At 41.4% G+C, this 23036-nt stretch overlaps 1 protein-coding gene across 2 annotated transcripts in view; it reads right to left on the reverse strand.

The window, feature by feature from the left end:
* LOC149146516 (uncharacterized) overlaps positions 1-23036 on the reverse strand; it is a 317259-nt gene that overhangs the window by 289667 nt on the left and 4556 nt on the right. The window lies entirely within an intron of this gene.

Consider the following 23036-nt stretch of genomic DNA (forward strand, 5'->3'; position numbering starts at 1 on the left):
TTGTGTTGCGTAGTGACCCATTTCACCACCCCGAAAGCATTTGATCTTCGAGACATCCTTCTTTTGCCTTTGTTGCTCCTGCTACCCCTTGGATGTAAGGGCTACATTCTCTTCCTCCGCCTTGGGCTTCGACCCACTGCTACTGCTTCCATCAAGCTTACACTTGACTAGATCTCTCCTCAGATCTACTTGCTTGAAGTTGCCCACATACTATCCCAGTCTGGCAAAGCTGCCCTGCCCAAGATGCTCTAGACAAAGACTTGCCACTCTTCTAAGACTAAGTTTAGGGCCAGTCTCACCATCTCGGAACCTTGAGGTGTAGACTCCACAGCTGCTAACTCGTCCCAAGTCTCGTGAAGCTTCGTGAGGAACAGATCAATGCACTCCCCCTTCTGCATCTGTGCAGATTTCAGTTTCTGCTCTAAGTACATCTTCCGCTGCTTGGAAGATCCTTGATATAGCGTTGCCAAGGCATCCCACATCTCCTTAGCAGTCCCTCTGCTAGCAATGTGACAAACCACGTGATCCTTTACTCCATCAAGGATCATCCTCTTGGCCTTCACCATTTCTACCTGGTACTTCTCCAACCAATCTGGATCTGCAAGCACAACCACCACATTGTCGACATAGGTCTTAAGAGAATGCTCATCTAGAAGGAATGACATCCTTGTCTTCGAGATGACATAGTTGGATGCCCCATCCAACCTGTCCTGATCTCTCAGCCCACTGGTTGCCATCTCTGCCACGAGGATGTCAAATTGCTCCTCTCTGCTTCTCACTGTTGTTGCAAAGCTAATAAGAAAACAGACTTCTTGGCAGGAAGTCTACTGAGGAAAAATTCCCTCACTGTGCTTCTCCTCTCTCTTCTGACATCTTTCAGCCCAGCAATCTGCCTGCCGAAAAAAATTGCATCCCACCAGCTCTTCCTCACGTTGAGGGTTAGCGTTGCTCCCTCTGCCAAGGCAAGATTTCGATCTAGAATCCCTTCCTCTGTGTCAACTCACTCAGAGAGTGACTTTCCCCGCCCTCCTAGCTTGGACTGCGCAATCCCTCTAGGGATTTGAACTGTTGCATCTTGCAACTATTTCGATCTCCTTTGCTGCTCAGCACTGTGTTATCTAGCATTGTTCTTCTTGTCTCACCTGCACTGCTCTGATACCATGTGAAAATTCCTTAAACCAAAATCCTTACTGCAGCAACTGATGATATTTCTCCTACTTGTTAGATCACATGAACAAGTTATTTGCATTTTCCTACGACAAACATTGAAATACATACGCTACAGCCTACACCATTTAAAATAATACGCTGAAACAAGAAATTAAACAATAGAGAGATACAACACAAATGACACAGTTGTTTTTGGACAAACGTCCCTAGAAAAACCCAATGCAGGAAAACCAGTGCAGCAGATCTGAGGGTTTTTATTATTAAGCATAAGTTATTTCTAAATACAACCTCTAGATGCCTTACTGGCAATCCAGTACAGAGAATATCATTCGGCAGAAGAAAGTAGTGAGATTGCCTCATTCTACACTACAAGGCCCGGCTAATTCAGTAATTGAACCAACGAGTCCCCGACTACTTCTGAGTTGCCCCTGCGTGGGCCTGCGTCAACCTCTGAGGCACTGTGTCACCTCTGTTGTGAATCGATTTGCTCTCAGGAGCTGACTCCAGCCCTCCCGGTTCAGAACGCCAACCTCCTTAGCAAATTTCGAACCTTTGTGTGGAAGGCTTCTGCATTGCTCTGCGTGAGTCATGCGTGAGCCCTTTATGGCTTTGCGTCACCCTCTCTGCCAATTGCGTTGCCTCCTCTGTGTGTCTCTCTGCCTCTCTGTTGAGTATTCTTGGCTCCGGAGAATATCCTCCAGCCAAAACTCTCTCTGCCCTTCTGTGATCATTATGAAATCACTGCGTTACCTCTAGCTTCAGCAATTCGATCTGACTGATCAACTCTCTGTGTGTCTTCCAAATGACCCTCAAGCTTCCTTAAATAATCTCCTCGTTGACATTCAACGGCCTAGATTAGAAGCTAATCAATGGCTAAGATCATTTCTGCTTGATCCTCATTTTCTTCTAGAAGTTACACCCATAGTTAGATTAATACCCATTAATTATTTTGATTTCCTAAGTTTAGACTTAGGGTCCCATTAAAAATAATTAATTATTTTAATAAAACTGTCTCATTGTGGAATTTCCCAAAACGCTTTTTGGGTTCTTTGGAATACATGTTCCCAAGCCTCCCTAAAAAATTTGAGACTTAGAGCACATCCGATGCTACCAGAAATCAACTTCTTGTCTTAACGAGATTACTTCACCTGCAGTGCTTACAGAAAAGAACTCTACCAGTTTGTCATATATTTCTTTTGAAGTTTCAAGTTTAGATACATAGGGATGAGGGGATCTTTGATGGATTCTATGAGAATCCTTTGAGCCCTTACTTTCCCCTTTCATATATCTTGCAAGTGCTTGAGCATCTTCTTTTGAAGGTTTGGTGATTGAACCCTTAACATGTTCCATCACCTCATTTTCTATGAGATTCAGATCTGTCCTTTTCTTCCATGCAAGAAAATTTGAAGCCCCAACCAACTTGTTGCTTTCCTTGCAAAAAGACATGTTGATAGGTTCAGATGTAGACATAAATATACTTACTTATGAAGATGCTTCTTCAACTTGTTACCTCCTTGAATTTTATGATGATATAGATAATAGAAAACTACTCCTTGATGAAGATAGTTTTCTTCAAGAGTGATCCTTGGTTCCAATGAGAGGGAGATCACCTTAGAACTTTTGATAATGATGACAACGTTCTTGTTGACGATGACGACAATGTCCTTGATCTTTTTTTCTTCGATGAGTAGACTTCAAGTTACTTTGATTTGTAGATCTCTTCAACTTGAGTAGAGGTAGGGTCTTTGTGGTCCTTTTCTTTGATGATGACTTGAGCGAGGATCCCAAGACTTCTTCTAGTGTAGACTTCTTCTTCGATCTAGGGTTTTGACACTTCCTTGTAGATCTTGACTTCAAAAATGCTTTTAGGATGAGATGATCTTTTAGATCTACTTTGATGCCCTTCTAGAGTTTTGGTCCTTAAATTCTTGAGTGTCTCTTAATGAGTTGCCCTTCCTTGATTTGTTACCTTAGCTCTGATACCATGTTGAGAAATCTAGGGCATAGGAATTTAGGTGATTTCTCTTTAATGAAAACTGCTTGTGAATAACTACTTTTACTTCTTTAGATTAGGTTCTTTTACTTAGATTATTATAGTGATATTCTTCATCAAACTGCTACCAAACCATAAAAGATAATGAGACAAGAGACATAAGACGTAGGAGATCAACCAAGGCCAAAACCTCTCCAACTTGAGAGGAAAACCCAAACAAACTATTCTTCTTATAGAATCTTCAAGTGACAAATTCCAAGACCAAGACCAAGACTCTTGACTTACCAACCACTCCAAGACCAAGTCACGAGGCTTCAATAATCAACTTCTTCTTTCTTGACTCTGTTGAGAAATCTAGGGCATAAAGATTAAGTGATTTCTCTTCTATTAGTAACTGCTTGTGAATGCTTTTTACTTCTTTAGATTAGGATCTTCTTTTACAGTTATTAGTGTTCTTCTTCATCAAACAGCTACCAATGCATAAACCATAAAGAGACAAGAAACACAGAACATAGGCTATCAGCCAGGGCCAAAACCTCTCACTCTTTGAGAGGAAAACTCAAACAAATTCTTCTTCTTATAGAGATTTCAATTGACGAATACCAAGACCAAGACCCTTGACCTATTTGCCTTTCCAAGACCAAGACACAAGTTCCCTTGATGATAGTCAACCTTTCTGCTCCTTCCTTTGTCTCAGCTCCTCTTTCACTTCGACCTCCTTCTGCTTCAACTTTCGGCCTCCTTGAATTAGGTCTGCAATCCTAATTCTAACTTGTACATAAGACATTTTTCTTATGCCTTTCCTTTGCTCGGGATGGAGTCTCCTACTAGCTTGACTCAACCTTCCCTTATGACTTGAACTTCTTTCAACTCCAACCTTCTGCTCCTTCCTAAGGACTACTGTTCTTCTTGACTCCTACTACTACAATAGATCCTTTACCTCATACGTGTAGAGGATATAAACCCAAAAACATACCAGAACATAATTCGGATTATACTCTTTCTCCTTCGCTTGATAATAAGCCTTCCTTGTTGTACTTCGCACTCCCTTTTCTGATTCAAACTTCAACCGAATTGAAGAAGATAAGATGTCGGAAATTATGTGTTAAAGATAAAACCCGAGTTGCATATAAATAGTAGTTTTCCTATGTAAATTAGCCAACACGAGAGAGCTGAGCCGACATATCTCTTTGAGTAGGTTATTTACTCCATTTTGTAGCCGACTTGAAGGAGTTGTTTTGTGCTTGGTCTTGGAGGGCTTACATACGGATTTAGTGACTCGTAGAAAATGTAACATACCCAAGAAGGGTCCTTCATACATGACATTGATTCAATTTTACTTTATGACCAATCCTAAGGACTTAGAATGGGAGTCGTACTAAAAATAAAATTCCTTGCTAATGAAACCCATGAGACAAGTATTACAATAATAATTTTATTTTTCTTCTTTGCATCAATTACATAAAATCACAATAACACGTGCCATTATGAAGACCGAACCTAGTTACATTTTTCAACAGAGTCAACACTAGTCAAATTGCTTGCTTTCCTGTGGATATCAGCTACCCTTCAGATTTTGGCCTCTTGTTTCAAACCTGCAACTCTCAGTCTCTTCAGAAACCCTAGTTACAACACGTGGGATGGATCACCACCAATTTTTGCACCCTTGTTCCCTTCGCTTTGGATGGAGACTTCTTCTACTTCAATTCGACTTGTATTCTTGACTTGTTCTCTTCCTTAATTCGGACTCCTAAGATGATTGTGATAATCTTGGCTTCTTCTGCAGCAGGGGATACCACTTCTCCTCGCACGTGTGAGAGATATTAGCCCCAAAACAGACCCAAAACAATTCGGCTTCTTGTTCTTCCTTCTTCTCTTGGAGAGAGGCTCTTCTTAGGTAATTCTCGCACTTCCACTTTGAATTCAGATGCTTGATCGAATGGTGTGTTAAGCAAGGTCGAGCTCTTTCTATATTTAGTGATCTGCTCCTTGAAATATGCCGACTTGTGTAGGGGAGTAGGCTGGCATGCTCTTTAGAATGGTTTCTAGCTCCTTTGGAAGGTCAACTTGAACAAATGCTTGTGACAAGGTCTTGGAGGGTTAATGACTCAACCAACTTCTCTTTTTACAATGTGTAACATGCCCAAATAGGTCTTCAATAAATGGCATTGACTTAATAGACTTTATGACTTGATGACCAAACCTAATAGCTCACAATGGGAGATTTAACTATAAAAATCAAATTCCTTGATCATGAAACCCGTGACTCAAGCATTACAAAATAATTTTATTTTTCTTCTTTACATCAATTACATAAAATCATGATTACACGTGTCATTATGAAGACCGAACCTAGTTACATATTTCAACATACAAGAGGAGATGTACATTGAGCAACCTGAAGGCTTTGAGTTGCATGGGAGAGAGTCTCATGTGTGTAGGCTAAAGAAAGCCTTGTCTGGACTGAAGGAGGCACCGAGGGCATGGTACAAGAGGATAGATGCCTACTTGCAGCATATGGGTTTCCAAAAGAGTGATGCAGATTCGAACCTATACTTTATCTTGGTAAGTGACGATCCACTCATTTTTGTTATGTATGTGGATGACTTGTTTATTACAAGGGAGGACAGACTCATCCAACACTACAAGAGAGACCTTGCTTCAAAGTTTGATATGACTGATATGGGGTTGATGCATTACTTTTTGGGGTTGGAGGTTTGGCAGGAGGATGGGCATATCTTTGTGGGCCAGGACAAGTACGCAGGTGATACCTTGAGGAGATCTCGTATGGATGGTTGCAGGCCTATGGCTACTCCTATGATCACCAAATGGAAGAAGTTGCATACATCTAATTCCGAGTTGGTGAACCCCACTTTGTATCGACAGTTGATCGAGTCATTGATGTATCTGGTCAACACTAGACTGAATATTTGTTTTGCAGTCAACACATTGAGTCAGTTTATGATGGAGCCCAGGAGAGTACACTGGGTGGCTGCAAAACATGTGTTGAGGTACTTACAAGGCACAGTGGATTATGGTTTCGACTATGCCGATGTGATGGAGTCAGATTGATTGGTTGCATAGACTCAGATTGGGTTCGCAGTGTCAGTGACCGAAAGAGTACCTCCGAATGTTGTTTCTCGTTGGGCTCAGCAGTTGTGTCATAGTTCAGCAAGAAACAAAGATCAGTGGCATTAAGCAATGCAAAGGCAGAGTATATGGCAACTAGTCAGGCAGGGAGCGAGGCATTGTGGCTTCGCAAGATGCTTTATGGTTTGTTTGGTCAGATGTTGAGACCAACTACGATTTATTGTGATAATCCGAGTTGTATTAAACTCTCTGAGAATCCAGTATTTCACGATCGATCAAAGCATATAGCGATCAGATACCACTTCATCAAAGACTGGGTTCAACGAGGGCATAGTGAAGCTTGAGTATATATCCATTGATGAACAGGTAGCAGACATTCTCACCAAGTCTTTACCAAAAGGCAAGCATGTTTTCTTCAGAGACAAGATGGGAGTGGTGAGCAACACCTCCCTTGATAAGAGGGAATGTTGAAAATGGTACCAAGGAGAGGTGTTACTAGGCTTTTATCCCTTTTAACCTAGTGAGCACATTAATAACTTTTGTCTCACTTACATTTATGCGTTATATTAATGTTATGGGTGGAAAAGATACTTAGAAGTGTTGCACCATGTACTTTTTCCTAATATTAAAGTCACTTATACTTTATAAAGTGACTTTATGTGTAAAGTACTAAGTGTACTTTTCTAATATTAAATCCAGGGGAAAAATCACTATGAAAAAAAATAAAAAATGTACACAACTTGAAAAATGGTACTATGAGACTTTTAAATGATGGGGTCAATGTATGAGAGGGGTCATTTGGGAGAATTGATCTCAACCACACATTGAGATTTGAGGATGAAATCTCAACCATTGGATCCTAGGTTTAGGGATTCAATCTTTTCCAAAGAGACAAAAGAGAAAAAGGGAGGCTCATTCTTCACTTCACACTTCAGAGAGAGCATGAAGAGAAGAGAGGAGAAGAGAAACTTCAAGGAAGAGAGATTGCAGCTAGGACAAGGAGGCTGAATTTCTAGAAGAAGGAAGTTGTACAGTAGCACAGAAATCGAGGCAGCAGCATGAAAATTAAGGAGAACAACAGCGATAGCAGACACGAATTTCAAGGCAAGGAGGCATGAATTTTGAGAAATTGTAGCATGAAATTTGAGGAGCAGACACCTCGAATTTCGAGGAAGATTTTGCCACTATCAAGCCCAAAATTCGAGGCACAAATTTCGGGACAAAAGCCACCAGCAACACAAAAACTAAGGTGGATTTCAACAACTGTCAAAGATGATTTTCGAGGCAAAACAATCCCCTTCAGCACAAAATTCAAGGCACCTTCCAGCAAAGATTTCGAGGCAAATTCTAGGCACACTTTTCGAGGAGTTGGGCAGAAAATTTAATGCAGAAATTTTGGGCATAAATATCTGTGAAAATTTGATTTTCCAATGGGCACAAATTTCTAGAGAAGAGCATTTAATGCTACAGCAGAAAAGGTAGATAAGTATTATATTTGTTTTATGTACTTATTCTAAATTTCTCAAGCAATAAAATCCTCCTTTGAAAACCGGTTTTCCCCAAGAGGCTGTGGGGTTTTTCCGATGTCAGATTGACCAAAACCTAGTGCGTCAACTGTGTTAAATGCTTGCATAAGTTTTACATTAATTATCCACTGATAGGAAAATGAAAAATTAGTAGAAGCACTCTTTAATGTTTGTAATAAATGCATACTGAAATTTACATCAACATGACAAAACATGTGGGTTGGGCCTAAACAAACACATGCAAAGTTGTAAATAGGGATAAGGGTGCAGATCATTTACTTTCTACATCCAGGACCAGGAAAGCAATCTTGGAAGGCTATATCAAGAAACTCCATGGCAAGGTTGCTTGGGAGCGGGAGTGGAAGTAGGAGCGGGGAACGATATTTTCAAAAGCTCCCAGGTCAAGAGCAAATTTTTATATAATATATATTTTTATATATTCTGATGAATATATGTCAACAAAAGCATGTAGAATGATAAAGAGATAAAAGCATAAAAACATGGATTAAACCATATAACATCAATCATATAGAAGCTATAATCTTCATCAACCACGCCCACAAGTTAGTAACATACAACATATCGAGACTCATGATTCATCAATCTTAAATTTTCAAGCTTTCAATATTGAATATATAACATTTGTCATCATTGATCACTAAAGTTGTACTTGTAACCATTAACATTACCAAGTAACCAAACTATAACAAAGAATATCAACATGAAATGAAATGTTTCAACTTTCACGAAGCTGCAAGCATCATATTCATAATTCATTACCAATGAGTTATAATTGCCAACTTCAAACATCAAACTTGAATTGTCATATATTGTTTACATAAGGTATCATAATAAATATGAAATAGTCAACAGTTATAAAAACTACTAGAAACTAGAAAAGACAAGTAAATCTATTATCTACTGCTTAGGCCTCTTGCCACAAGAAATGTCTAATTTTTTAGAAGCTCGTGGTCTATTGGGAGTCTCCTTCCGCATAGTCGTATGACCATGTCCAAAACCAAAACCAAAAGGCACATGACCTCCACGTGAGGATGTAGATGGGGGTGGCAGCAGCAAAGCTTGTGGAACTCAAGCATTACTACTGGATGATGGGGGTGGCATGGTGGTTGTTGTTGTTGTTGCTCCATCATCATCTTTCAAAAATTATGTTTCCAATTCTTCTAGACGTATAGCTCCATCCTCCAAATTATCTTCATTTGGGTTGTTGTCCCAACACATATATGATGTATCAACACGAGCCTGCTCACAATAATGTGTCAACAACCTCAAGTTGTAGTGCACAAAAACCAAGCTTTCTGCCCAGTTTTCATTGAGGCGGTGTCTTCTCACATTATGGATGAAACTATAGGTGCTCCAACACCTCTCTGCAAAAGAAGTATTTACAACCTGTGAAAACACATTTTTTGCCAATTTTGCCAAAAGTCCCTCGCTGTCATACATGTCCCACCATGTGACAGCATCCAATCTGTCCCTATCTTCCACTGCATGCAAAGAACCAAACACTCCAGTGCTAGTGAACTATTTGCTTAATTCTCCACGCAATCTAGCACTCTTCCTCGCTACCTCCCCAATCATTGGTGCATTTGTATCTGCAAAATAAATCATGTTATAAATGGGTTTGGTGTATTGCAAAACATCCCCCACACATGCCCAAAACATATCATCAAGAGCAGTCTCCTCCACCTCTTCAAAGCCTTCTCCGTCAGGTGTCGTTGGAGCCCTGTCAATGTTGACTTGATACCATGCTAGTCGATGACTCTCTTACCTTCAAAAGGCACCTGAAGGTGAAGTAATAGCTAGCAAATCTAGTTTTCCCAAGCTTCAATGTTGGGTTGTGTTATATTCTTTCTACGACTAGCCCACGTAGTTAACCGGGGGTTAGAAGGAGGGCGGAGCCCCCCCTTTGTTGCGCCGATTGCGTAGTGGAGGGAGTCACAAAGGGTTTGAGGGGCGCAGGTAACCCCACTTTATGGGGTCCGCTACCCCGGAAAATTTTGGTTTTGGACGCTATGTTAGGTTTTGTGCATGATTTTCGCACATGGTTTTGGATGCGATGGTTTTTGGTCCATAGTTTTGGACGCGATGGTTTTCGGGTCCATGGTATTGGATGCTTCGGCATGTATAAATATGTATTGTAACATTGAAAGGAACATAATGAAAAATCAAGCTAGTAGTCTCGGTTTTGGGATCCAGGGGAAAATCTCTGTGTATATGTGTTTTATGTGTTATGCTCTCGCATTCGTTATTTTCTATGTTTTAGAATTCGTATGCAGATAATTTCTGTACGGGGATAAAACCTACATTTGGTATCAGAGTTGTTTTGGCTTCAAGGGGACACCTTTGTTGCTGGGAGGTTTTGCTTGGGCCTATGGTAGACCCTGTTCAATGGGAGATCTGCGATGCGATATCGATTCTGGTGGTGAAAGAAGATGGCGAGCAGTGGAAAGATAGAGATCGAGAAATTTAATGGTCGGAGTTTTGAGTTGTGGAAACTCAAGATGGAGAATCTGTTGGTGGATAAAGATCAGAGGATCGCGGTAGATCCGAGTACTAAACCAACGGGAGTGTCTGATGAAGAATGGAAGAAGTTGGATCGGAAGGCAAAGAGCATAATATGATTGTGTCTCAGATTCAGTATTGTTGAATGTATCAGCAGAAGCTACGACGAAGGCTTTGTGGGACAAGTTAGGGACTTTGTACCAATCTAAGTCTCTGGTGAATAAACTGTTCCTACGAAAAAAGTTGTATAACCTGAGGATGAAAGATGGAGACTCGGTGACAGAGCATCTGAATGCGTTTAATACTGTGGTAAGTCAGTTATCATATATTGATAACAAAATTTCAGATGAAGATAAATGCATTAGTTTGTTGTGTTCTCTACCACATTCGTGGGATAGTCTGGTTATTGCAATAGGTAGCAATGCAACTGCCTTGCAGTTTGATGAAATAATCTCATCCTTGCTGACGGAGGAGATGAGACGGAAAAATATGGAGAGCCAAAATGGTGATGCCTTGTCTGTACGAGGACGGTCCCAGAATAGAAATAAAAATAAGTCGTCGAGTGGGAGATCTAAATCTCCAAGAAAACCTGTAAAGGTGGTGTGCTGGAAATGCGGAAAAGAAGGGCACTACAAAAGGGACGGTAAATCTAAAGCTCCTGATAAAGGAAAGGGATCTGATGATGCTCCTTCTGCAGAGGCGAAAACCACCTCAGATGAAGGTGAGGATGTGTACTTGGCTTCTTCAAGTACACATGTATATCATGAGGCATGGTTGATTGACTCGGGTGCATCCTTTCACTTCATTCCCCATAGCGAGTGGTTCTGTGAGTATGAGAAATACGATGGTGGTGATGTCTTCTTAGGGGGTGATAGGAAGGCTAGAATCGTTGGTCGCGAAAAAGTAAAGTTGAAGTTGCAAGGTGGAAGGGTTAGAACACTTCCGGGTGTTCTACATATTCCTGCATTGGCCAGAAATCTAATTTATATAAGCAAGTTGGATGATGCAGGTGTAAAAACAGTGTTCGAGAAGGATACCTGCAAGATGGTTCGGGGGGCACTGGTATTGATGCGGGGAGTTCGGATTGGAACTCTGTACAAGCTGCAAGGTAGCATTGTTGTTGATGAGTGCAACAGTTATGTGGTTCCAAAAAGTGGAGCAGAAAATTTAGTGGTCTCTGGAGACAAGACCATGTTCTGGCATCAAACGCTTGGACATATTGGAGAGAAGGGCCTTCGAATACTTCATGGTAAAGGTATGAGTAATAGTTCTCTGGACTTTAATTTCTGTGAAAATTGTGTATATGGGAAGCAGAATCGGGTGAGTTTCCCCTCTGGTGGTAAGAGGGCGAAACAGATATTAGAGCTTGTGCACAGTGATGTGTTTGGACCTGTGAAAGTTCCATCATTGGGTAAGTCTGTGAACTATGTATCATTTATAGATGACTTCTCAAGGAATACATGGATGTATTTCCTTAAGAATAAATCTGAAGCCTTTGACAGATTTAAAGAATTTAAGGCTCTGGTGGAAAACCAAACAAAGAAGAAGATAAAGGTGTTGAGGACAGATAACGGTGGAGAGTTTTGCAGTAAGGAATTTGAAGAATTACGTAAGAAATGTGGTATAGCACGACAGAAGACTACTCCATATACACCTCAGCAAAATGGAGTTGCAAAAAGAATGAACAAGATATTGATGGAGAGGGCAAGAAGCATGCCCAGTGGTGTCGGGTTAGGACAAGAATTCTAGGCAGAGGCGGTGGAGACAGCATGTTACCTGGTCAATAGATCACCTTCATCAGCGTTGAAGGATAAGACTCCACAAAAGGTATGGACTGGTAAGAAACCCTCTCTTTCACATCTGAGGGTATTTGGATGTGATGCATATGTACATGTTCCAAAGGAGAAACGAACCAAGTTGGATAGTAAATCTGAAAAGTGCATCTTTATTGGGTATAAAGATGGTTTAAAGGGTTATAAGCTTTGGAACCCAGTAACAAGGAAGGTTGTGTACAGTCGAGATGTGGTGTTCAGAGAGGTGAAAGATGTTATTAAACATGAAGTCCAACCAAAGGAACCTGAGAAGATAGAATTTGAGCTAAAGGAGGAAGGATCAGACTCTACAGCAAAGGAAGAATCAGAAGATGAAAAGCCACAAACTTCAGGTGTGAGAAGATTAGTTCGAGAAAGAAGGCAGCGAGAAAGGTATAGTCCATCTTCTTTCTATTCAAATTTTGCTTTATCTATTATTGATGATGATCCCAGCACTGTGAAGAAAGCAATAGATTCAGAGGATGGAAAACTTTGGAAAGAGGCCATGGTTGATGAAATGGCATCTTTGCACAAAAATGAGGTTTGAGATCTAGTGGAGTTGTCGGTTGGAAGGAAACCCATTGGCAGCAAATGGGTGTTCAAGAAGAAGACAAATGCAGAAGGAAAGGTGGAGAAATACAAAGCTCGGTTGTTAGCAAAAGATTATTCCCAGGTGTCAGGAATTGATTTTGGTGATATTTTTTCTCCTGTTGCCAAGGTAACTTCTATTAGATTACTTTTATCTGTTGTTGCTGCTTTTGATTTTGAGGTAGAACAGATGGATATAAAGACAACATTTCTTCACGGGGATCTGGAAGAGGAGATCTACATGAAGCAACCTGAAGACTTTCCAGTGAAGGGTAAGAAAGAACTGGTATGCAAGTTAAAGAAGTCTTTGTATGGGTTAAAACAGTCACCAAGGATGTGGTATCAGAAATTTGATACATTTATACGGGGACTTGGCTTCACCAGAAACAAAGCAGATTACTGTGTGTATTTTAAATTAATTGGTAAACATGTTATTTATCTGGTCTTGTACGTGGATGATATGTTGCTGGTTGAAAATGACAAAGAAATTATCCAAGATTTGAAGACCCATTTGTTTTCCAAATTCGACATGAAAGATCTTGGTGCTGCAAACTATATTTTGGGCATGGAAATTAAAAGAGATCGGACAAAGAGGAAACTCTGGTTAAACCAGAGGAAGTATGTCGAAACAATATTGCAGAGGTTTAATATGCAGGATAGTAAACCGATGAAGGTTCCTATTCCTGTAGGTGTAAAGTTATCTGCTGAACAGTGTCCCAAAACACATGAAGATGAAGAGGATATGTCCCGTGTTCCATATGCAAATGCAGTCGGTAGCCTGATGTACGCGATGGTCTGTACTAGACCAGACATTGCACATGCAGTGGGAGTATTGAGCAAGTTTATGTCAAAACCAGGGAAGGAGCACTAGACAACAGTGAAGCGGGTTTTCAGGTATTTGCGTGGCACTAGTGATTATGGTTTGCGCTACCAAGGAAGACCAGGATTGGACAGAGTGTTGGATATTCGTGGCTTTGTTGATGCAGACTGGGCTAGAGATCTGGATCAAAGAAGATCTACAAGTGGGTATGTGTTTAACCTATTTGGAGGTGCAGTCAGTTGGATGAGTAAGAAACAATCTGTAGTGGCACTATCAACTACAGAAGCAGAATACATGGTAGCCACTCATGCAAGTAAGGAAGCAGTTTGGTTGCAGAGATTGTGTTCAAATATGGGGTTAGTACAGGAAGCTATAAGGATAGACTGTGACAGCCAAAGTGCAATTTTCTTGGCAAAGAACCCTGCATATCATTCAAAGACAAAGCACATTGATGTTCAGTATCACTTTGTGAGGGATATGATAGAAAAAAACAAGGTGTTGCTAGTAAAGGTGGAGAAACAATGGGCGTTGCAGGGCTGGATAAATGACTAAGCTCTCTTGTGGCCCCCTGTGGAAAGAAAACAACAAGTGGGAGAATGTTGGGTTGTGTTATATCATTCTACAACTAGCCCACATAGTTAATCAGGAGATTAGAAGGGGGGTGGAGCCCCCCCCTTCGTTGCGCCAATTGCATAGCGAGGGGAGTCACAAGGGGTTTGAGGGGTGCAGGTAACCCCACTTTATGGGGTCCGGGGTGGCGCCCTAGAAAATTTTGGTTTTGGACCCTATGATAGGTTTTGTGCATGATTTTCGCACATGGTTTTGGATGCGATGGTTTTCGGTCCATGCTTTTTGACGCGATGGTTTTCGGTCCATGGTATTGGATGCTTCGGCATGTATAAATATGTATTGTAACATTGAAAGGAACATAATGAAAAATCAAGTTGGTAGTCCCGGTTTTGGGATCCAGGGGAAAATCTCTGTGTATATGTGTTTTATGTGTTATGCTCTCGCATTGTTTATTTTCTGTGTTTTAGAATTTGTATGCAAGTAATTTCTGTACGGGGTTAAAACCTATGTTGCCAGGGAACGTGGGTTCGGGGACGGGGACGCCGTTTTTGGAAACAGGGTGCGTGGGTTCGTCGGGTAATATAATAATATTAAATTTTAATAATTATATTTTATAAATTATAAATTTATAATTAATAATATATATGAAATTTGAATTTGTATATTTTTTCAACTTTAAACAAGAAAACTTTAATGATAATCATTTAAACATGCACATTATTGAACATTCAACATTGACATTGAAATTTCAAAATTTATCACCAAAAAACTATTCATTGTTTACATATTAACATGAATCATGATATGGGACAGATTTTGTCACACACAGCTGACCGAGATACACCAGCGAAGTTTCCTACAAACTCAGGAATACGCTCAAAAATCCTAAAGTATTCTAAGTTCTCAAAGACTCAACATTTTAAACTTTATTTTATTGGGCTGCCTTGTGTGTTTGGTGGGACAGCAGTGAAATATATGCTGCCAGCAGCCATAATTTATACTTTAATGTAGCCACAAGCCTAAAAAAAACCACAGAATTTATATGTTAATGTAATGATTCAATTTTTCAAAAATTAAAATATATATACTATGAACTGTTTTACTTTTTCCTGAACAAATTCTGAACCATTTAATTGGATTTTGTTGATCCATGGTGAAATTACATTGCAAGGGCAAGCAACACCATTGTTAGAGGGTAGATAATGAACTAGCTTGAATGTTGTGTAGATGATTGAGTTGAAATACATTCTCACTGAACGGTTTATATTGTAAAGAATAGCACAGAGCTATATTCAGTGTATGAATGCATTTATCATTTATGTAGTGCCATTCATTAATGCAAAAAATGATGAAGATTTTTTGTGCTTTATTAATCTAATTGCAACTATTTCAGGTTAAAAGAATTGAAACGTATACTTCTCATATTATAGTATATATTATAAAAAATTAAAAATTTAACAAGTCTGGGCTGAGTAGAGGTAAGTTTGTGGCATTATCATCTCTGTTTAGGGCTTCAGTTGGGTACAAGAGTCTGCATAGGGAGGCCGAGGTCTGTTACTTAGTGAACAGTGAGTTGTTTTGTGTAAACAGTGGCATGAATCAAGCCCTACAGCTCAACGTTTAACAACAACAAGGAGGAGGGACTATGCCGCAGCTGTAGGAGGCAAATTGAGTGTATAAAAGTGGACTGATAGTTGTGGCTCATGTTGCAGACAGTCCGAAACAGCAAGAAATTGTGACATTCATTCCGGCAAGCCTTTAAAAGAACCCAAAGAACCCAACCCGAAGAACCCCAAGAACCCAAGAACCCATTAAAGGAAAAGAACCCAAATTTTTTTTTGAAGAACCCAGTTCCTCTGGGTTCTTCTGGGAAGAACCTGTACCCGAATCTGGTACTTGGGTGCGGGAACCCGGGACAGGTTTGAGAACCCCACCCCCGGGTGCGGGAACCCGTGCAACATAGGTTAAAACCTACATTCAATAGCTCCAACCTTGAGTGACTGCGAAAAATCCCTTGGGTATTGCTATGATTTGTAATAAATTTTATCATTCTCTTACCTCTCTTGTACAAATCATCAATCCACCTATATTAAGTTTCCTTGGTCTTAATAATATCATGCATCAAAAAGTTCATTGTGTGAACCAAACACCTAGACAAAAATATGTTGGGCTATTTAGCCTCTATGATTGCTCTCGTTGCCTTACAATTAGAAGCATTATCAGTGATGACTTGGATGACATTGTATGGCCCAATACTTTCAATTGTTTGAAGTAATGTTTCTGCAATGTTGATGGTGGTCTTGAACTTTTCTAAGTAATCATGTGCTAAAAGGAAGACGACACCAGTAGCAGACACACCAAGAACACTTATCAATGGCTTGCCTTTTACATTTGTCCAGCAATCAAATACAATGGATACCCCATAGTCATTCCAAGAATTTGTCAATTTACCCAAAGCATGTGTTATTTTGGCTTTTTCATGATCAAGTCCCACAATTCTAGCTTTGTCATACCCAGGGTTCTTGTATCCTTTAGGGGCAGCCTTGATGGCGCCAACCATTTCATGCTAATAGGTGAGCGAAGTACATTTAATGGTATCCCACATGCATAGAGAAATCAGAATTTTTTTGCATCCATATCATCCCTACACCCTTGATCAAGGAAATATGATATGGTTCTACGCCTTAAAGGGATGTTTGTGCCTATGCCTCCATATCAACTACAATGGGTGGATGTTAATGGAGTTTTTAGTCTATGTTATTGTGGTCTAGTGGTGTCATGTTCAAAGTCACCCTTTGAACTTTTAGATTTGTATTGGGCTTCCTCCTCTTCCCTTATGTAATTGTCTCTTTGTTGTTGTGACACAATTCCACAAGTTTTGATTCCTATTTGCTTATTTCCATCCCATGCCATTTTCCCACATAGATGCTTTCTGGCACGAGTGTATGAACCTGTGAAACTAATTTTTGCAATGGGGTAATGTAACTTTAGTGGTTCCACCCCCTTTCCCTCCTAAAAGCCTAGTAACATATTTCCACAAGGGGATTTGGTCTACTTTGGGTTTTTTGCCCTCATCACCACTCTCATTATCCTCCTCCTCCTCTTCCTCTTGGTACTCCTCCTCTCCAAGGTTTCCAAATCCACCACTACCCACTTCATCCTCTTCATCACTCCTTCTGCTCCCCAACACCATCATAACAAAAAAAGGAACCAACATCAAGAGAATGCCAAGCCCTATAGCCATGACGTTTGGTGGACTTATAGTTTCTTACCTGCAATAAAATGAAGGAAGAATGGGAATGGGAAAGAGAGAAGAAAACATCTTACATTCAACAATGAACATATAAAAACACAAATGCTACATGGAAAAATAAAAAGAATGGGATTAGTTGTGAAAATTCTTGAATCTAACACATCAGAAACCCCTACCGCAATTTCTGGCTTACTATCTCCTACTTGTTCTTTACATTAACAAGTTATTTAATTGCATAAACATCAAAGTAAACACAAATGCAGCCTTCACAGATATACAGATCATGCACTGAAGTAAACAAAAACAATAACATAAAGGACACCGTTATTTTTGGACAATCGTCCCCGAAAAAATTCAATGCAGGAAAATCGATGCAGCAGATATGAGGGTTTTATTATTAATCAAATTTCGTGAATACAACTAGGGTGCCAGAAATGGCTCACCCAATAGAGAATATCCTTAGCAGTAGTACCTTTATCCGGAGACATATTCCGGCAAATCAGCAACTGAATGATCAACCCCACAATGAATCCGACTGTTCCTTGTGCAGGACAACAAAAGTTGCTCCAAGCACTGCTCTGCAACTGTGTCACCCTTTCCCGATTGATCTGCTCTTAGTCTGCCCCACCAAATCTCCCCAGCGCTGCCTCTGAAGCCCAACGTCAGCATCTACAACCCTCTGCACTGCCTGCGTCAACCTCTACGACCTTCTGCATCCGCTCTTGCTGCCTCTGCGTCAGCCCTTCTAGGGCTTGCGCTGCCTCTCTGATACATATTCTTCAGCCTCGGATGAAAATCCCTTGCTAAACTGCCCCTTGTTGCAACTCTAATCACTAACTCAATTGCCTCAGTAAACCCTGCCCCAAAAAATTGAATTCTTGATCTCTCTTGGTGTGTCTCCAACTGACCCTCAAGCATCCCCTTATACTTTTCTTGTTGACAATTAAGCCCCTAATCAACGGCTAAGATTAAGCCCCTAATCAACGGCTAAGATTAGAACTGGCTAGATCCTCGTCACTTAGAACTTCCTCACCCATTCTATATTAATACACATTAATATTTTTATTTTCCTAAGTTTAGACTTAGGGACCCATTAAAAATATTAATTATTTTAATAACTCTTCATCCAAGTGGAATTTCTCCAAACAATTTCTGAGTCTTGGAGATCTCATGTGCCTTAGCCTCTCCACCAAATTTCATGGCTAGAGCACATCCGATGCTACCCAAAATCAACACTCCCTCTTAGCGAGGAATGTGCTCTAGCAATGCTTCACCATAGAAGCATCACACTGATCTTCCGCATCGGTCCTCTATGTTGATGCTTGGCCTGTTGCCCCACATCCACTGCACTGTTGCTTCCTGTACTGTTGCCCATGACACTGCCACTGCTACATCTATACTGCAGCTCCCTCTCAAAATGTTGCCTCATGCTGCCCATAGCACTGCCACTGCTAACTGTTGCACTGCAACTCAGTTACCGAGAAGTAAGTAACTGACTTCACCCAAACACTGACATCCTGGTCAGTTTGGAAGCCTCGTGATCTTGAAGCTACCTCTATTGCCATCCTGTGCTCCCTCCGTTGCCATTGCACTACTGCAACCTCTTCTGTGCTTCTCACACTGCTGCAACCTCCACTGCGCTGCCACTGACTTTTGCACTCTAGTACAGCCTTGTCGCTCCATCACACCATGCTCCACCCGACACCTGTCATCATGCTACTGCCTTTAAGGGCTCTCGTAGCTAGATGTGATCCAAGAGTTTGGGTACCTCAAGGATCCTACCCTCTTCTACTGTAGTTCTCTCAACTACAACTCTAAGTCTCCCAACCTCTTCTCTAGAGGCACATGAGCACTCATGGCACAATTATCATCAGTCTCGACATCCTTCTCCGCCTTTGCTGGAGCAGCCTTTGAGTCCGAAGCTTCTCCCTTGCCTTTCTTCCTGGGGCACTGAGATGCATAATGTCCCAGCTCCCCACAGCTAAAGCACTTGACCTTGGAGATGTCTTTCTTCTTCCTTTTCTGAACCCTCTATTGTCTCATTGATGCGAGCTACATCCTCCTCCTCCTCCTTTTTGATTCGAACTCCCTTACAACTACTCCCTGCCTTGGTCAATCTCCTGAGCTCTTCCTGTCGAAGAGCTGCCCACATCTCCTCCCAACTGGGGAGAATCGCTCTGCCTAAAATGCTTTGGACAAATGTCTCCCACTCCTTGGAGACTGCATTCAACGCAGTCCTGACCATGAACTCTGGATCTGGTGTAGACCCCACGGAAGTAAGTTGGTTGCAAATCCCTTGCAACCTGAGAAGGAAGGGATCTATCTCCTCTCCTTTCTGCATCTGATATGACCTCAATTGATTCTCCAATAACATATTTCGTTGCACGAAAGAGCCCTGGTATAAGGTGGTCAGGGTCTGCCACATCTCCCTTGCTGTGTTCTTCTCAACAATATGTGGTATTACATGATCCTTGACCCCGTCTAGGATCATGCATTTCGCCTTCGCCTGGGCCTCCTCATACTTCTCATTTGCACCAGGGTCAACTAGGACAGCTACTGCTCTCAAGACATAGTTGATGTGATGTTTATCCAGGATTGCCATGATCCTGGCCTTCCAGATGACAAAATTTGAAGCCTCGTCCAATCTGTCCTGATCCCTCAATCCGTTCATTGCCATCTCTACTCCTCTTCTCTAGACTCCCTAAGTCCTGATTTCCCTTTTAGAAATCCTCCAGCCAACTGTCGAATCACTCCTCTCGAATCCTCCTTTGTCGCTGCAACCTGGATCTAGATTTCTTGGCTAGAAATTTTCCGAGGTAGTGCTTCCCTCTCTACCTTGGTTCAGTCTCCTTAGACATTGCTCTGCACCGACAGAAACAACATCCCACCAGCTCCTCAAATCAAAATCTGCACAGCTCCGTTGGTCCCGGCAACTCAAAGAATCTGAGCCTTTCAAGCTCTGCGGAATCTCTGTGTGCGCTGAATCTGCTCCTCCCGGCCAACTGCATCAATCCTTCCTGGCTCAGAAAGATGACGTGGCTCTGCGTTAGCCTGAGTTTCCCTCATATGCCTTTGTGCTAGCCCTGATGGTTGACGCTGCTACTGCGTGGGCTCCTCCCAGCTAATGCGTCTTCCTCTCTCAACTCAGAATGCTGACGCAGGCACTGCATGAGCCTCTGTGTCACACTCTTTGCACTGCGTCACTTCTCCTCTTGCCTCTATAGCTCTGGAACAGCGTTGTCTCTCAGAACAGTTGCTTCTTTACTGCAAACTCTCAGATTTCTTGGTTGGTGCCTTCAGTCGCCTATGATCTGCAATCCCTCTGATATCATGTGAAAGTTCCTAAATATAACACATCAGAAACCCCTACATCAGAAACCCCTACTTCAATTTCTGGTTTACTCTCTCCTACTTTTTCTTTACATTAACAAGTTATTTAATTGCATAAACATCCAAGTAAACACAAATGTAGCCTTCACGGATTTACAGATCATGCACTAAAGTAAATAGAAACAATAACACAAGGGACACCGTTATTTTTAGACAATCGGCTCCGGAAAAACCCAATGCGGGAAAATTGGTGCAGCAGATATGAGGGTTTTATTATTAAGCAGGTTTCGTGAATACAACTAAGGTGCCAGAAATGGCTCATCCAACAGAGAATATCCTCGGCAGTAGTACCGCTATCCAGAGACACCAATTCCGGAAAATTAACAACAGGATGATCAACCCCACAGTGACTCTAATTGTTCCTTGTGCTGGACAGTGAAAGTTACTCCAAGCATGGCTCTGGAACTACGTCACCCTTTCCCGATTGATCTACTCTCAGTCTGCCCCACAGAATCTCCCCAGCACTGCCTCTGAAGCCCAGCGCCAGCCTCTACGGCCCTCTGCACTGCCTGCGTCAGCCTCTACGGCCTTTTGCGTCCTCTGCATCAGCTCCTGCTGCCTCTGCGTCAGCCCTTCTAGGGCCTGTGTTGTCTCTCTGGCACTGTGTTGCCTCTTTGTTATGTATTCTTCAGCCTCAGATGAAAATCCCTTGCTGAACTACTCCTCACTCGATTTCCTCAGCAAACCCTGCCCCAGAAAATCAAATTCTTGATCTCTCTTGGTGTGTCTCCAACTGACCCTCAAGCCTCCTCTTATACTTTTCCTATTGACAATTCAATGGCCGAGATTAAGTCCCTAATCAACAGCTAAGATTAGAACTGGCTTGATCCTCGTCACTTAGAACATTCTCACCCATTTTATATTAATACACATTAATATTTTTATTTTCCTAAGTTCAAATTCTTGATCTCTCTTGGTGTGTCTCCAACTGACCCTCACGCCTCCTCTTATACTTTTCCTGTTGACAATTCAACGGCCGAGATTAAGTCCCTAATCAACATCTAAGATTAGAACTGGCTTGATCCTCGTCACTTAGAACATTCTCACCCATTTTATATTAATACACATTAATATTTTTATTTTCCTAAGTTTAGACTTAGGGACCCATTAAAAATATTAATTATTTTAATATTTCTTCATCAGGGTGGAATTTCTCCAAACAGTTTCTGGGTCTTGGAGATCTCATGTGCCTTGACCTCTCCACCAAAAGCCATGGCTAGATCACATCCGATGCTACCCAAAATCAACATTAGTCGCTACCTCTTTGGCTCTCCAATGGTGGTACCTTCAATCCCAAGCTCTCTCAAATGGTAGTCTTCAATATCCCTTCCAAGCTCCTCGAGCTCAAATTCTTCCTCTCACTCACCTCCTCAACTCAAGCCAAGGCCTTTCACATAAGGAAGGCGTTAATCTTTCATGCTTAGTCTGGCGTGGATGGGGAGCAGCTAAAAGGTCACCTCTCTGGTGCTAGTCCACAATTGGGCACCTTCAATTTCATCAGGTGGAATTCTGAGGTAAATCTGAGCTTCTGGCTTATCTGGTTCTTATTTTTCATCTTCGTTGGTTGCTAGTTAATTACTTGGTTTTGGTTCCTCTCTCAAATTAATTTTGTCGTTGTCCTATCCGGTTTGCTCCATTTAGCTTTGTGTACTCTCAATTGGTTTGCGTCAAGTGGTTAGGCCGCATGCCTCTGGTCTCCCCATCATATTTTAAATTTTTTGGTGGTGTTGTAACAACTAGTTGGTAGTGTTTTGTGTCTACTAAATCAGCCTACAAGCGGTCTAGCACACCTATTGGCCCTCTGGTATTGTGGAGAGGGGGGACTTATACTCGTTGTTGGTGTATTCTGAGTATCCCTGCTCATGGCTTAATTAAGATTTGTTCTGTTTCGTCTTCTGATTGGCTCACCATGCCGAGACAGCGTGGTCATGCTCGTCAAGGTGCAAGAGAGCGTGGCCAGAGCAATAAGCCTCGCTCTAAGGCTTTGGCCCAGGAGGCAACAGTGGCCTTTCAAGTTGCAACTCCCCCAAGTACCCAGTGTTGATTTGGGGTAGCATCGGATGTGCTCTAGCCACGAAATTTGGTGGAGACGTTGGGGCACATGAGATCTCCAATACCTAGAAAGGGTTTGGGCAGATTCTAAACAGATCAAGAGATATTAAAATAATTAATATTTTTAATGGAGTACCTAAGTCTAAACTTAGGAAAAATAAAATATTAATGTGTATTAATATGAATCTGTGTTAGAATGGTCCAAAAGACATGGATCAAGCCAGATCTAATCTTAATCGTTGATTAGGGACTT

This window comes from Pinus tabuliformis, chromosome X (assembly GCF_031772625.1).
Source record: "Pinus tabuliformis cultivar Carrire ecotype Pingquan chromosome X, CPIR1, whole genome shotgun sequence".
In the NCBI taxonomy this organism is placed as follows: domain Eukaryota; kingdom Viridiplantae; phylum Streptophyta; class Pinopsida; order Pinales; family Pinaceae; genus Pinus; species Pinus tabuliformis.